Genomic DNA, 15,649 nt, shown 5'->3' with positions numbered 1-15,649 from the left:
GGAACTGGAAATAGAGTGTCTAAGGGGGAATTTCATCCGTAAAGACACCAGCCGACCAGAGGAACATGAGTTAACACCGGCCTTCGGATAGAACATCCACAGATGTCTGACCACAGGAGGGCCATGGCAATGAACTGACCCCAAGATGAGATCATTACTACACTAACCTATAGGAGAAGCAACAGAGGGTCCTGTGTAGGGTTACCATACGTCCGGATTTCCCTGGACATGTCCGGCTTTTTGGTCCCCAAATCCCCGTCCGGGGGGAACTGAAAAAAAGCCGGACATGTCCGGGGAAATAGGGAGGCTAGGATCTCTGAATTTGTGTGTGTGGGTCGCCCGCTGTGACATCATCTCGGTGCGACACTTGGCTCCTGCCCAGGGCATGCTGGGGGCTGTAGTCCGGCCGGGCCTCACGCTCCAGGGAGAGCCGAGAGAGGGGAGCGGCCGAGAACTACAACTTCCCGCGGCCCCTGCGATGCGACCAACCTGCCCCTGAGAGGCAGCAAGCCGTCAGGGGAGGGGGGGCGCGGGCCCCTGTCCTTTGCGTGGGGGATGTCTCTGGGTGCCACTCAGCAGCCATCTCAGGGCTGGGGGACGCCCCCGGGGGGTTGTGGACACCAGCATATTGCGGGGAGCCGGCACTGTCCGGATTTGCATCCCCCTGGGGTGGAGCTGCGCTCCCGGCCCCGGGCACCAGTCACGTAGGGTTACCATACGTCCGGTTTTTCCCGGACATGTCCGGCTTTTCGGCAATCAAACCCCCGTCCGGGGGGAATTGCCAAAAAGCCGAACATGTCCGGGAAAAATACCGGACGGGCACTTCCCCTCCCGCGGCTGCTCTGCTCCTCCCCTGACTCAGACTTCGGCTCTGTTTAAGAGCCGAGCTGCCTGAGCCAGCGCTAACGACTTCGGGCAGCCCCCTGCCTCCGGACCCCGAGCCGCCGGCCGGGCACTTCCCTTCCCGGGCTCCAGCTGCTCTGCTCCGGCGGCGCAGGGTCTGGAGGCAAGGGGGCTGCCCGAAGCCGGTAGCGCTGGCTCGGGCAGCTTGGCTCTTAAACAGAGCCGAAGAGTCAGGGGAGGAGCAGAGCAGCTGGAGCCCGGGAGGGGAAGTGCCCGGCCGGGGACGCAGGGTCCGGAGGCAAGGGGGGCTGCCCAAAGCCCGAGCGCTACCGGCTTCACGGGTTTGCCAGGCAGCCTCCAGACCCTGCGCCCCCGGCTGGGCGCTTCCCCTCCCGGGCTCCAGCTGTGCTGGGGAAGCGCTGGCCGGGGGCGCAGGGTCTGGAGGCTGCCCAGCAAACCGTGAAGCTGGTAGCGCTTGGGCAGCCCTTTTCGCGTGGCTGGGAGGGAGGAGGGGGAGTTAGGGCGGGGACTTTGGGGAATAGGCAGGGAATGGGGGGAGTAGGGGCGGAGTTGAGGCGGTGTCGGGGGTGGGAAAGGGGCGGGGCCAGGGCCCTGTGGAGTGTCCTCTTTTTTTATTTTTTAAATATGGTAACCCTAGTCCTGTGGCCCCTTTAAGACTAACAGATGTATTGGAGCATAAGCTTTCGTGGGTGAATGCCCTGAGAAGCGGGAAGGCGCCGGGGGGGCCGTTGCTGGGGGTGCGGGTCTGAGAGGCGCCGGCGGGGGGGAGGGGCGCGGAGCTGGGGGGGTCTCTGCGGGGGGAGGGGCTGAGCGGGGGGCGAGGTCAGGCTGATCCCGGGGCCCGCCCTTACCTGGGCTGCAGAGGGCGGAAGCGCCGCGGGGCAGGCTGGGAGATGTAGTTCCTGACTCTCCCGGGAGCGGATCGCGAGGGGCGGGGGGTCCCGCATGCGCAGAGGCAGCGCTCGCAGACCACCTGGCACGTGCCCCCCCCAGGCGTTGGGGTCCGGCAGCCCCGCCCAGGGCCGGGGGCGGGAGAACGAGGGGCGGGGTGTGAGCAGCTGCTGGGCATGCGCAGATCGTTGCGGAGCCGGGGTGAGTGGCGGCGTCTGTGCTGGGGAGACCCGTTAACGCCTCCAGTGCCCGGCCCGCCGGAGCCGCCCCCGCTGCGGCGCTGCAGCCGCCAGGTACCGGAGCGAGCCCCGGGGCCGGGGCCGGGCGGTGACTCTGCCCCAGTGTCCGTGGGGGGGACCCGGCATCTCGCAGCGCCGGGATCTGCTCCCTGGGGCAGCGCCCGCGGGGGGCTCGGAGCTGCTGTCCCCGCAGGAGCCCAACGCCCCCGGGCCCGGCCCGGCTCTGCCCTGGGGCCCCACGGGGGAGATCGGGGGGCCCGGCTCCACTGGGGCCCGGCGTGTGGCTGGGCGGGGGCTGCCGGGAGGGGGGATCTGGGAAAGGGGCGGATGGAAAATGTCTGTGCAGCCCGGACATGGCCGGGGGAGGAGAAGAGCCGGTGACCCCCGAGGAGCGGGGAGAGAAGGGGGGGTTGAGATCCTCTCGTATTTACCGCTGCCCCCTCCCGTGGGGACCCCCCATCCTCTCCAGCCCTTCCCCCTTTCTCCCTAGACAGCAACGAGCCACATCCACGGTGACCCCCCCCCGTTCTCTCAAATCCCCGATAAGGTCTCTGTTTTCCTCCCTGATTGTGCCCCATTTTCCCTCTACTTCGCCAATGGCCAGTTCAAATCCCAGGTTTTGGGTGACTTCCCTCCCCCCGCCCCATTTTTGCCTGCAGTGATTTGTCCTTGTTTAGGAGGTTTCAGAGTAGCAGCTGTGTTAGTCTGTATCCGCACAAAGAGCAGGAATACTTGTGGCACCTTAGAGACTAACAAATTTATTAGAGCATAAGCTTTCGTGGGCTACAGCCCACTTCTTTGGTATGCATCCCCGCGGGCTTATGCTCTAATAAATTTGTTAGTCTCTAAGGTACCACAAGTACTCCTGTTCTTTTTGTTTAGGAGGGAAATCGGTCCCCTGAGTGATTTCTGAAATAGGCAGGCGCTGGGAGAGCCCTGAGACAGGGATATGCTGAGCGGGGCTGGGGGGCCTCCCTCTGCTGGCAACAGGGCATGGAAAGGCCCGAGAGGGGAAGGGAGGAGCAAGCAGCCCCCATGGAGACTGAACAGCCCCAGGCTTCCCAGTCCCAGCTACTTCCCCGACTCCCCCACCCAGCAGCCCCCCCACCGCCTGCTAGTCACATTCCCAGACCCCACTGCCAGCTCTCCCCATAGCCGGTGACCTTCTGACTCCAGCCCCACTCCTTTCCTCTGTGAAAGCCACATCACCCAGGGCTCCCTGCCGGCCATGTGAATGTGAGGCAAGAAGAATCCATCCTGTTCTGTTGTTTGAATATCGCTGTATAATCCCCTCAAATGTCTCTTCTTTTCTCTTGAACTGTTGAATGGTGACATAAAATCTCCCCAGATGTTGGTGCTTCTCTCTTATATTGGCAAATATTTAGTTTGTGCCCCATTTTCTCCTCAGTTCTGAAATTCTGATATCAAATTCTTAAACATCTTCCCGCTTTTCTCCCAGGGTGTCTGATTAACATCAGGGCTATTATCATCCTGAGCGTGGCGCAGGCCTTGCCTGAGATCTGGTGCCCCAGTGGGACGGGCACTGCACAAACCCTGACCGAGTTTGGGGCACTCGTTGGGCCAGGAACTGCACAGACCCCTGCAGAGAGCCAGGACCTTCTTGTGCCTGGTGCTACAGTGACCCTGACTGAGCTCTGGGCCCCTGTTGTGCCAGGCCCTGCATCAACATGAAATGAAATCAGGCTCCCATTGTGACAGGTGCTGTTCAGACCCCAAGTGAGATCTGGGCCCTGTTCCACCAGGCGCTGCAGAAACCCCAACTGAGATTTGTGTCCCCGTTGGTCCTGGCACTGCACTGACCCCGACCAAGATCACGCCCCACCACTGTACTGGGCACTGCACAGACCCTGATGAAGATCCTGGCCCAACATTTTGCCAGGTGCTGCAGGGACCCCAAACAAAATCAGGGATCCTGTAATGCCAGGAGTTGCAGAGCCCCTGACCGAGATCAGGCCCCATGTTGTGCAGGGCTCTGCACAGACACTGACCAAGATCAGAGTCCCTATTGTGACAGGTGCTGAACAGACACCCAGGGTATGTCTACACTGCCATTAAAACCCCCCAGCTGGCCCATGGCAGCTGACACTGGCTCACAGGGCTCAGGTGAAGGGGCTGTTTAATTGCAGTGTAGATGTCTGGGCTCAGGCTGGAGCCAGGCTGTAGGACCCTGTGAGGTGGGAGGGTGCCAGACCTTGGGCTGCAGCCCAAGCCGGAACATCGACACCACAATTAAACAGCTCCGCAGCCTGAGCCGTGTGAGCCCAAGTCAGCGGGCATGGGCCAGCCCCCTGTGTCTAATTGCAGTGTAGACATGCCCACAGTGACAGTCCTTGCCACAAAAAGCTCAAAGGCTAAATAGGCCAATGGTGGGAGGTGACTCTCCATTTTACAGATGGGGAAACTGAAGCTCAGAGAGTGGAAGTACAGTAATTTGCTCAAGTTTGCATGGAGAATTTGGGGCAGAGCTGGGAACTGAACCCAGATTATTTGAATTCTGGCCTCTCCCCTTAACCCCAAGCCCAGCGTGTGCGTGTACAGCGTTGTTTTGGGCTGTGTTTGCCTTGTATTGGCTTCCAAGGGAGCCTGTGGAATTTCCCTCATTGGAGGTTTCTAAGACCAGGTTAGAGGTACACCAGTCTGGGAATGTCTAGGGATACTTGGTCCTACCTCAGCACAGGAGGCTTGAGGAGACGACCTCTCAAGATCCCTTCCAGGCCTACATTGAAATCATTCTCTTTTGTGCTGTCGTGTTCTACGCTGAGCTGTTTTGCATGGTGCCATTTGGAACTGTGATCGCCCCATGCTGTGCTGCATAGTTGTATGGTGCATTGTTTTGCCTCAGCTTGTTTGGTGTCTGTGTTCTGTTGGTTTGAGTTGAGCTCTTTTGCGTTGTGTACTTTTGTCCTAGGGTGTATTAGTTTGCATTGTGTTGCTTTCTTCTCCTTTGTATTGTCATTTTATGCTGTGGAGTGTAGTTTTTTGGTTTCTGTTGTTTTTCTGAATTGCCTGACATTATGTTGTGGTGGGTTTCTTTCTGTATGCTGTGTTTTTATATGTATATATTGCATAGCGTCATAAAAATGTAGGGCTGGACAGGATCTCAAGATGCCATCAAGTCCAGCTCTTCCTGCCAAGGCAGGACCAAGTATATATAGATTATCTCTGACAGAGGTTTGTCCTACCTGTTCTTAAAAACTTCCAAGGAACGAGACTCCCCAGCCACCCTTGTAAGACTATTCAAGAGCATAACTACCTTAGCTCTGGGGACACCACACAGATTTGAGTGGTGAGCAGCTCTGGAGACAGGAGACCTCAGTGAGTGGGCAGCTGGGTAAAGAGACTAACATTGGGAGGAGAAACATTGACATGTCCAAGGTCACCCAGGCTGCCCGTGACAGAGCTAGAAATAGATCCAAGTTCTAGTGCCACCGTACTGCTGTTTTGGGCACTGAAGGTCTCTGCCACGCTGGTGTTTTAGGCACTGAAGGTCTCTGCCACGCTGGTGTTTTAGGCATTGAAGGTCTCTGCCACGCTGGTGTTTTAGGCACTGATGCAGAGGTGGGCAAACTATGGGCAGGACCCTCCTGCCTGGCCCCTGAGCTCCTGGCCCGGGAGGCTAGCCCCCATCCCCTCCCCTGCTGCTCCCGCTCCCCCTCCCCCACAGCCTCAGCTCACTGCGCCGCTGGCGCAATGCTCTAGGCAGCGGGGCTATGAGCTCTTGCCGGGCAGCGCAGCTGCAGAGCCGCGGCCTGACCCGGTGCTCTGTGCTGCGCAGTGGCGTGGAAGGCTCCAGCCAGGCGGCGCCGCTGCCTGTCCTGGCGCTCTGGGCAGCGTGGCTGTAGAGCCACCAGCCGCTGGTGCTCCAGGCAGCCCGGTAAGGGGGCAGGGAGCAGGGGGAGTTGGATAGAGGGCAGGGGAGTTCATGGTGGTGGTCAGTTGGCGGGGGCGTGAATAGGGTTTGGGGCGATGAGAGGGCAGGGAACAGGGGGGCAGTCAGGAAGGGAGGGGGGGGTTGGATGGGTTGGCATGGGGCAGTCAGGAGCAGGGGATCCGGAGGCGGTAAGGGGACAGGGAGAAGGGGGGGGGTTGGATAGAGGGCAGGGGAGTTCGGGGTGGTAGTCAGGGGACAGAGATGTGGATGGGGTCGGAGCGGTCAGAGGGCAGGAAACAAGAGGTTGAATGGGAGTAGGAGTCCCGGTGAGGGCATTCAGGAAAGAGGGGGGGTTGGATGGGGCGGTGGGGCGCAGTCAATAGCAGGGGTTCCAGGGGCAGACAGGGAGAATGGGTGGTTGGATGGGGAAGGGGTCCTGTGGGGGGGCAATCAGGAATGAGAGGAAGGATTGGATGGGGCGGCGGGGGGCAGTCAAGGGTGGGGGGTCCGGGGGTGGTCAGGGGACAGGGAGCGCGGGGGTTGGATGGAGCAGGGGTCCCGGGGGGGGGGGTCGGATAGGGCGGGGGGCTGGGCCACGCTTGGCTGTTTGGGGAGTCACAGCTGGCCCTCCATACAATTTCGGAAACCCAATGTGGCCCTCAGGCCAAAAAGTTTGCCCGCCCCTGCACTGGTGCAAACCCTTAGTATAGACAGAATTTACACTAGTGCACTCTGATTGGCACTGGTGCACCATGTCCCAGTTTGAAGCTTTGAGGTGCGGGGGGACAGTGACCTCACTGAGGCCTGGGGTTGACTGAACAGTGCAGCTGGTAACGGAGGGACAGCAGTGAGTGCTGGGGTATGAGCCAGGAGCACAGGACTGGACACTGACTTCTCCTGACCCAGGAGATGCACCCCCAGCTGTGTGCAGGGACGGCAGCTGAGCAGCTCTGCCAAGACAGCCTGTGCCTCCATGGACAAACCACCTCTTCCTGCAGCCTAATACGCTGGGGTCTGGGGACCTTTCCAAACTGCGGGTGATGGGGCTCTGGTGTTACCAGGGTCTGTTCCTGGCTCTGTCACTGACCTGCTTGGTGACCTTGGGGAAGTCACAGCCCCTCTGTGTTTTCCTCCTACCCATTGTCTACTTGGATTGTGATCTCTTTGGGGCAAGGACTGTCCCTCTCTCTCTGTGCAGTGCCCAGCACAATGGGGTGCTGATCTCAGTCAGGTTCTCTGTCATGCGCAGCACGATGGGGACCTGATCTCCACCAGTGTCTGTGCAACGCAAGGCGCAGTTCATAGACTCCCAGACTTTAAGGCCAGAAGGGAAAATCATGATCATCTAGTCTGACCTCCTGCACAACACAGACCAGAGAACCTCACCCACCCACTCCTGTAATAGCCCCCTAACCTCTGGCTGAGTTAACAACCTCAGATCATTATTTGAAAACTTCAAATTACAAAAAAAATCCACCATTTACACTAGTTTAAACTTTGCAAATGACCCATGCCATACCCCATGCTGCAGAGGAAGGCAAAAAAAAACAACCCCAGGGTCTCTGCCAATCTGAGTCTGGGCAAAATTTCTTCCCATCCCCAAATATGGCAATCAGTTAGACCCTGAGCACGTGGGCAAGATCCAGCAGCCAGACACCTAGGAAAGAATTCTCTGTAGTAATTCAGAGCCCTCCCCATCTAGTGTCCCATCACCGGCCTTTGGAGATATTTGCTGCTAGCAGTTGCAGACTGACTACATGCCATTGTAGGCAGTCCCATCATACCATCTCCTCCATGAAGGTATCGAGCTCAGTCTTGAAGCCAGTTAGGTTTTTTGTCCCCACTGCTTCCCTTGGGAGGCTGTTCCAAAACTTCACTCTGATAGTTAGAAACCTTCGCCTAACGTCAATCCAGAACTTGTTGATGGCCAATATCCATTTGTTCTAGTGCCAAGATTGGTGCTTAACCTAAATAACTCCTCTCCTTCCCTGGTATTTACCCTTCTGATGTATTTCTAGAGAGCGATCATATCTCCCCTCAGCCTTCTTTTGGTTAGGCTAAACAAGCCAAGCTCTTTGAGTCTCCTCTCATATGGCAGATTTTCCATACCTCGGATCATCCTAGTAGTCCTTCTCTGCTCCTGTTCCAGTTTGAATTCATCCTTCTTAAATATGGGAGACCAGAATGGCCCACAGTATTTCAGATGAGGTCTCATCAGTGCCTTGTATAACAGTACTAACCCTTCCCTGGGTCTACGGGAAATACCTCGCCTGATGCATCTTAGGACTGCGTTCACCTATTTCACGGCTGCATCACACTGGGGGCCCGGGGGTCTGATAGTTTGGGATGTTCCTTTTCCCATAGTCAGTTCTTTCCCTTTAGTGTTTTACCCCCACCTATGCCCGATGCCACTCTCTTCTTAACTTGCTTTGGTTATTTCAGTTCCAGTTTTTAAATGAGCTCTAATAATTGCAAAGCTGAAAACGATACCTAGTGAAGGTCTGCTGTAATTACCTGGTTACCTGTAGCATTTTCTGGTGTGGTGCATAAAGCAATGTCAAAGAGCCAAAAGCGATTTTAGGGTGAAAGGGCTCATCAGGTGTTTGCTCTCTAGGGGTATGTCTACACTACGAGAGTAGTTCGATTGTACTTAAATCGAATATGTGGAATCGATATTACGAAGTCGAACGTGCGTATCCACACTAAGGACAGTAATTCGACTTCGTGAGTCCACACTAACGGGGCAAGCGTCGACATTGGAAGCAGTGCACTGTGGGCAGCTATCCCACAGTCCCCGCTGCCCATTGGAATTCTGGGTCGAGCCCCCAATGCCTGCTGGGGAAAAAAATGTGTCGAGGGTGGTTTTGGGTAACTGTCGTCATCCATCCATCACTCCCGCCCTCCCTCCCTGAAAGCGCCGGCGGGCAATCAGTTCGCGCACTTTTCTGCTGAGTGACATCGTGGACGCCACAGCACCGCGAGCATGGAGCCCGCTGCGACCATCGCTGCAGTTATGGCCGTTGTCAACACCTCGCACCTTATCAGCCACCTTTTCCAGAGGCAGATGTTCAGAAATCGGGCGAGGAGGCTACGGCAGCGCGATAAGGACATGAAGTCTGAGAGTGGCACAGACCTGTCACAAAGCACGGGACCCCGCGCCGTGGACATCATGGTGGCAATGGGTCATGTTGATGCCGTGGAATGGCGTTTCTGGGCACGTGAAACAAGCACTGACTGGTGGGACCTCATAGTGCTGCAAGTCTGGGATGAATCCCAGTGGCTGAGAAACTTTCGCATGCGGAAGGGAACTTTCCTTGAACTTTGAGTTGCTGTCCCCTGCCCTGAAGCGCAAGGACACCCGGATGCGAGCAGCCCTGACTGTCCAGAAGCGAGTGGCCATAGCCCTCTGGAAACTTGCCACGCCAGACAGCTACCGGTCAGTCGCGAACCACTTTGGCGTGGGCAAATCTACCGTGGGGGTTTTGTGATGCAAGTAGCCAAGGCAATCGTTGATGTACTGCTGTCAAAGGTAGTGACCCTGGGAAACATGGAGGTGATCATAGATGGCTTCTCAGCGATGGGATTCCCAAACTGCGGTGGGGCCAGAGATGGAACTCACATCCCTATCCTGGCACCGGACCACCAGGCCAGCCAGTACATTAATCGAAAGGGCTACTTTTCCATGGTGCTGCAAGCACTGGTGGACCACAGGGGACGTTTTACCAACATCTACGTCGGATGGCCGGGCAAGGTTCATGACGCTCGTGTTTTCAGGAACTCTGGTCTGTTTAGATGGCTGCAGGAGGGTACTTACTTCCCGGACCACAAAATAACTGTTGGGGATGTCGAGATGCCTATAGTGATCCTCGGGGACCCAGCCTACCCGCTAATGCCCTGGCTCATGAAGCCCTATACAGGCACCCTGGACAGTGAAAAGGAACTCTTCAACTACCGTCTGAGCAAGTGCAGAATGGTGGTGGAGTGTGCTTTTGGACGTCTCAAGGGGAGATGGAGAAGCTTATTGACTCGCTCCGATCTCAGCGAAACCAATATCCCCATTGTTATTGCAGCTTGCTGTGTGCTCCACAATCTCTGTGAGAGCAAGAGGGAAACCTTTATGGCGGGGTGGGAGGTTGAGGCAAATTGCCTGGCTGATGATTACGCCCAGCCAGACAGCCGTGTGATTAGAAGAGCCCAGCGGGACGCGCTGTGCATCCGGGAGGCTTTGAAAGCTAGGTTCCTGAGTGAGCAGGGTAACCTGTGACAATTTTGTTGGTTTACAGAGAAGCTGAACCTGCCCCCGTTTCTTTACCCAGTGACTGTTCACAATCCTCTCCAGTTTCATACCCCGTTCACCCCCTTGCAATCCACATTTAAAATAAAATCACTGAAAATTTGTTAATGAACAACGTTTTATTTATTACTGTTTTCGCGGGAAAGTGTTGAAACTGGGACGCAGACTGTGGTGGGGAGCGGGTGTAGTGTACTCATGCAAAGGACGCTTCTAAACTCGAGGAATGCCAGGCTCCTGCTTCTACAGTGGTCCGCACTGGCGGACTGATTGTTTGAACGGAGCCTGCCACCCCTCCTGTTCGGGACTCTGTGTGTGGGGGCTATGTGACTTTGTGGCAGGGGGAGGACGGTTACAGATTCCCTGCTGCGTGGCTCTGTGATCCAGGATAAGGACCGCTGCATAAGATCTGTAACCGCCCTCCCACCGCCAAAAAATCTCATAGCCCCCCGCCCCCAACAGACAATGAAAACCACCTCCCAGACTGACCAGGGTGCCTAGTGACTGCACTGTGTGTGTGACCTGCTGCTGAACCTGCCCCTGTGTCTGTACCAACCACCTTTCCCCCCCCTTAAAACAGACTGTCCTCTAAAAAAAAACATGATGGAAACAGCAATTAACAGAAACGTATTTTTTATTAGCAAATGGACAGTTAGGGGATGAAACTGGGATGGGGGATTGGGTGATGCGGGAAGAAAAGGACTTATCAAATTTTGGGGAATGACAGCCTCCTGCCACTTGAGCAGTCTGCAGGGATAGAGTGACAGTTTTCACGGGCTCTGCAGCCCCTCCTTCTTGGTACTTTCGGTGAGGGGGGTATGGGACTTTGTGGCGGGGGACGGTGGTTACAGATAGACTGCAGCGGGGCTCTGTCCTCCTGCCTCCGGTCCTGCAGAACATCCACAAGGCGCCGGAGCGTGTCCGTTTGCTCCCTCATTAGTCCAAGCAGTGTTTGAGTCGCCTGCTGGTCTTCCTGCCGCCACCTCTCCTCCCGTTCGCTGTGTGCTCTCTGGTATTGGGACATGTTCTCCCTCCACTGACTCTGCAGGGTTGCCTTGGCTCGGGAGCAGCCCATAAGTTCTGAGAACATGTCGTCCCGTGTCTTTTTACGTCTACGCCTAATCTGCGACAGCCTCTGGGAGGGGGATGACAGGGTAGGTCGGGAGACAGCCACAGCTGTGGGATGGGAAAAAGGGAGTGAATTCCTCAGAAAGATAAATTTTTGGGTGAACAAAGAAAATAGTCTTTCTCTGTGAAAAAGACCATTCACAGCACCTATCACATGCGCACTCAGGACAAGGTCGAATTTTCGGCCTTCGCATTCAGTCCCTGGGGTCCTGCAGTGCAGATCACAGAATCGGAACAGCACAGCGGAATTGGGCTGACATGGTAAGCCGTAGACTTGTGGCAGCTTAAAACTGTAATAATAGCACTGCCCTACTTTCATGTTCAAAGCAATGCTCCTAGCGTTGTCCAGTTCCTGCTGCCAGCAATCCGGCAAGCATGAACTCTGCCCCTGTCCCACCCCCTCGCGGCTGTCCCCGGGAAAGATCCCTCTATGCTGTCCCTCTCCCGCCTCCACCGCATGGCTGTAAACCGGCGGTTACAGTTCTGTAAAGGAACAGGGAAGCAGTCCCAATACTAACATTGCCCTAATTCAAAGCAGGTGACCATGAGCGACATCACTCTGATGCGTATTTCTGACAGCGAGAAAGAACGCATGCTTCGGGAAAGCCTCCAAAGACCAGGGCCGTATGCCACCATGCTGTGCAAGGCAATGATCCTGGAGTACTTGATGGTAGCCTGGCGCGGAAACGTTTCCTACTACGGAGGACACAACAAGGCCGCTCTCCCAAGGAACCTCATGCAAAGGTTTTCCAGTTACCTCCAGGAGATCTTCATGGAGATGTCCCATGAGGATTTCTGCTCTATACCCGGATATATTGAGCGAATTTTACTGTAGCTGCACTGGCAAGGGCTAAACAGTACAGTGCCTAGGGCAAACCAATCAAGATTTACTGGACATTGTTAGATTTTTTTGCAGCAGTTGCACTGCCAAAGACTAGAACTTTAAGTGCCTAGGACAATCTAATCATGAAAAAGCCACAGTTAATATTTATATTCTTTTATAAATAAATGTTTACACGTTTAAACCACTTACCGGCTGATCCTTCCCCTGATTCTGGGTCCGGGTTAACGCCTGGGGACGGTTGGTACGGGATCTCTGTGAGGGTGATGAAGAGATCCTGGCTGTCTGGGAAATCAGCGTTGTAAGCGCTGTCGACTGCCTCGTCCTCCTCATCTCCTTCCTCTTCTTCCCCGTCCACTACCATCTCAGAGGAAGCGGGCGTGGACAATATCCCATCCTCAGAGTCCACGGTCAGTGGTGGGGTAGTGGTGGCGGCCGCACCGAGGATGGAATGCAGTGCCTCGTAGAAACGGCATGTCTGCGGCTGGGATCCGGAGCGTCCGTTTGCCTCTTTGGTCTTCTGGTAGCCTTGTCTCAGCTCCTTGATTTTCACGCGGCACTGCGTTGCATCCCAGCTGTATCCTCTCTCTGTCATTGCTTTGGAGATCTTCTCGTAGATCTTTGCATTCCGTCTTTTTGATCGCAGCTCTGAAAGCACGGACTCATCGCCCCACACAGCGATCAGATCCAAGACTTCCCGATCAGTCCATGCCGGGGCCCTCTTTCTATTCTGAGATGGCATGGCCATCTCTGCTGGAGAGCTCTGCATCGTTGCCAGTGCTGCTGAGCTCGCCACGATGTCCAAACAGGAAATGAGATTCAAACTGCCCAGACAGGAAAAGGAATTCAAATTTTCCCGGGGCTTTTCCTGAGGGCTGGTCAGAGCATCTGAGCTCTGACTGCTGTCCAGAGCGTCAACAGAGTGGTGCACTGTGGGATAGCTCCCGGAGCTATTAGCGTCGATTTCCATCCACACCTACCCTAATTCGACATGGCCATGTCGAATTTAGCACTACTCCCCTCGTTGGGGAGGACTACAGAAGTCGAATTTAGGAGACCTCTATGTCGAACTAAATAGCTTTGTTGTGTGGACGGGTGCAGAGTTAATTCGATTTAGCGCTGCTAAATTTGACATAACCTGCTAGTGTAGACCAGGCCTAGGAAGCATGCCACCGGCCAGGGCTTGCAGTCTTTCAGGAGTGGTGCGCTGGATTGTATTTAGTAATCTCAAAATAAAAGGTTAAGACTGCTGGTTCACAATATCCAATGAAATCTTGCAAACAATTATACAAATAGACTCTAACGCTATTTAAACAACATAGTATTAATACTGATTCAAAACTGAAATTAAAATTACGAGATAAACGCATGCGAAATGAACTGACACCTAATTTAAATTTCTTAATGCCTGAAATTTTGACACTCGCTCACACCATCTTTTTTTTAAAAACGATGCACAGCACACAATCAAGTTAATTCATGAAAACACACCAATTATTGACTGCTTTGTGTTGCATAAGCATCTGATTAAACACCTAATTCAAACTGTACCACTGTAAGTGGAAATGCATCAACACAGCTTAGCTCCAATGTGCTTAAATGCGAATGAAAAGTTTCTAAATTAAATACATGGCACGATGGTAAACGAGGAAATTACACAGAAGTGCCTCTACCCAGTCCTGTTCACTTCTTGTCCCAACCCCCCATGAGTTCTGGCCTCTTGGTGAACTCAGCTCCCAGTCCCACATCAGCTGTGCCCTCTCCCAGCCTAACCCATTTCTACTGCACTTCTTCATCCCCCTCGTCCAGGCAGGGGTTGGCACTGCAGCCCCTAAGGCACCTACTTTAATCACTGTCTCACATACTGGGGCTATTTAGATTTCAGGGAGTGATTTATCAGAGTTACTGACTCTGGGAGGTGGGAGAGAGGAGAGGCTGAGAGGGTGTTTGCTCCCCACACTCTTTAGGCCCCTGTTCAACCCTGGTAACCTCCATGTTATCTCATCCTCCACCCTCCCCCATATGTCTCTGCCCGTATGTCAGTGTGTCACCTTCTGATCATAATGCCACTGGCCTCAGCAGAGCTCCCAGACAGGAGCTAGATCACGATGGGGTAACGGTACTGAGAGTAAAATACATCACAGGGAAGGTGCAATTATCCTCAAAGGAAGCACTACAGTCCAGGAAGTGAAAGAATTCAAGTATTTAGTTACTTAAAAGTACGCTTGAAAGGACTGGATTTTTATTAATAAATTGCAGTAAATGTTGACTTCACTATACACGCACACAGATGAAAAAATTTATATAGGTAAAATACAGAAATGCTTCTGGAGAAAGTCGAGTTTGATTTAAGGATATTTACACTGTATATTTTACATGTGACATTGACAATTTGTGTTTGAACAGTTATAAAGATTTGGCTTTGGGAATCTCATTTACTGTAATTAAATAATTGTTGTCTGATGACCCCCATAACTTCCCACAGCTCTGAACGTTGAAATCGTAAGCATTGAAAAAAGGGCTTAAAATAAATACATCATCTATTGAAATTGACAAAATGAATGTTGCTAAACCCACTGAACAGCAATTGCAATATGCTAGGGGATGGAATTTCACAGCTAAGGCACCAACCTTATTTCTGCCCTATAGTGACACCAGGCAATCACCATAAGGCTACGAATAAGGCATGTTAGTGTATAAAGTCCCAGATTAGATTATACCAATTTGTAAAGACACATGAGATCTCTCCCTCAGAGTATCACCTTCACTGGGTTGTTTCTTTTATTGGTAATTCCCAGAAGTCAATAGATAAATAACGTTCTATCCGTTATGAAGTGGCCATTTCAGATTTCTGGTGAGTGTCTATTATTTTGCACTAAGGGTCAGGTCCTTGTAGAGATGGAACATTGGTTTCATTTTAACTTGTGCATGCCCAGCAGCTTCCGGAATTTGGTTCAAAGTATTTCCATGTTTCCCTGGCCTGTTCTTAAAAGTGCTGCTAGAGAAAGTGGGGAGGGGCAGGAACTCACTGCAGGATCAGTAGCTGAGTCCCTTAGATATTTATAGCTCATTGGGAGAAGGACGGGGATTGGTGGGTGTCTGGGGATTTAATAATAAACACACAAATATCATCGTTCTTAATGAATTTTCATCTTCTAATTCCTATAACCCAGTAATTATCCCTGGCTGCCGCGGGGAGTCTGGGGAGGGAGTACTAGTAAACTCCTGGGGCCAGTGTGGAACCTAATGCACAAGGATCTTTCCGTGGCTGGCTTAGTCACCCAACGTGAAATTCACTTCACTGGATAAATCCCTGGTTTCTGGGCTCTGCAGAAGGGTGAGGAGGTGAATTCCATCCCCCATTCCTGGGCGTGGACACCCCCCCCCCCCCCCCGCACAATCCTCACCCTGATCTCAGACACTACCCCAACCTTCCCCTGCAGTGATGGACCCACTTGATGCTTCCAGAGCCATCTGCCATGGGACCTTGAGTGGGCAGAGGC

The 15,649-nt window shown here is 53.9% G+C and overlaps 1 protein-coding gene across 1 annotated transcript in view; it reads left to right on the top strand.

The window, feature by feature from the left end:
* Window positions 1-1,969: 1,969 nt before the first annotated feature.
* Window positions 1,970-15,649, top strand: part of LOC128823064 (zinc finger protein 239-like) — a 34,412-nt gene continuing 20,732 nt past the window's right edge. The window contains exon 1 of the mRNA XM_054005137.1: window positions 1,970-2,048. The gene's annotated coding sequence lies outside the window, so the exon portion shown is untranslated. The remainder of the gene's footprint in view (window positions 2,049-15,649) is intronic.

Source organism: Malaclemys terrapin, chromosome 15 (genome assembly GCF_027887155.1).
Source record: "Malaclemys terrapin pileata isolate rMalTer1 chromosome 15, rMalTer1.hap1, whole genome shotgun sequence".
Taxonomy (NCBI): domain Eukaryota; kingdom Metazoa; phylum Chordata; order Testudines; family Emydidae; genus Malaclemys; species Malaclemys terrapin.
This window is presented reverse-complemented; position numbering and strand designations above follow the sequence as displayed.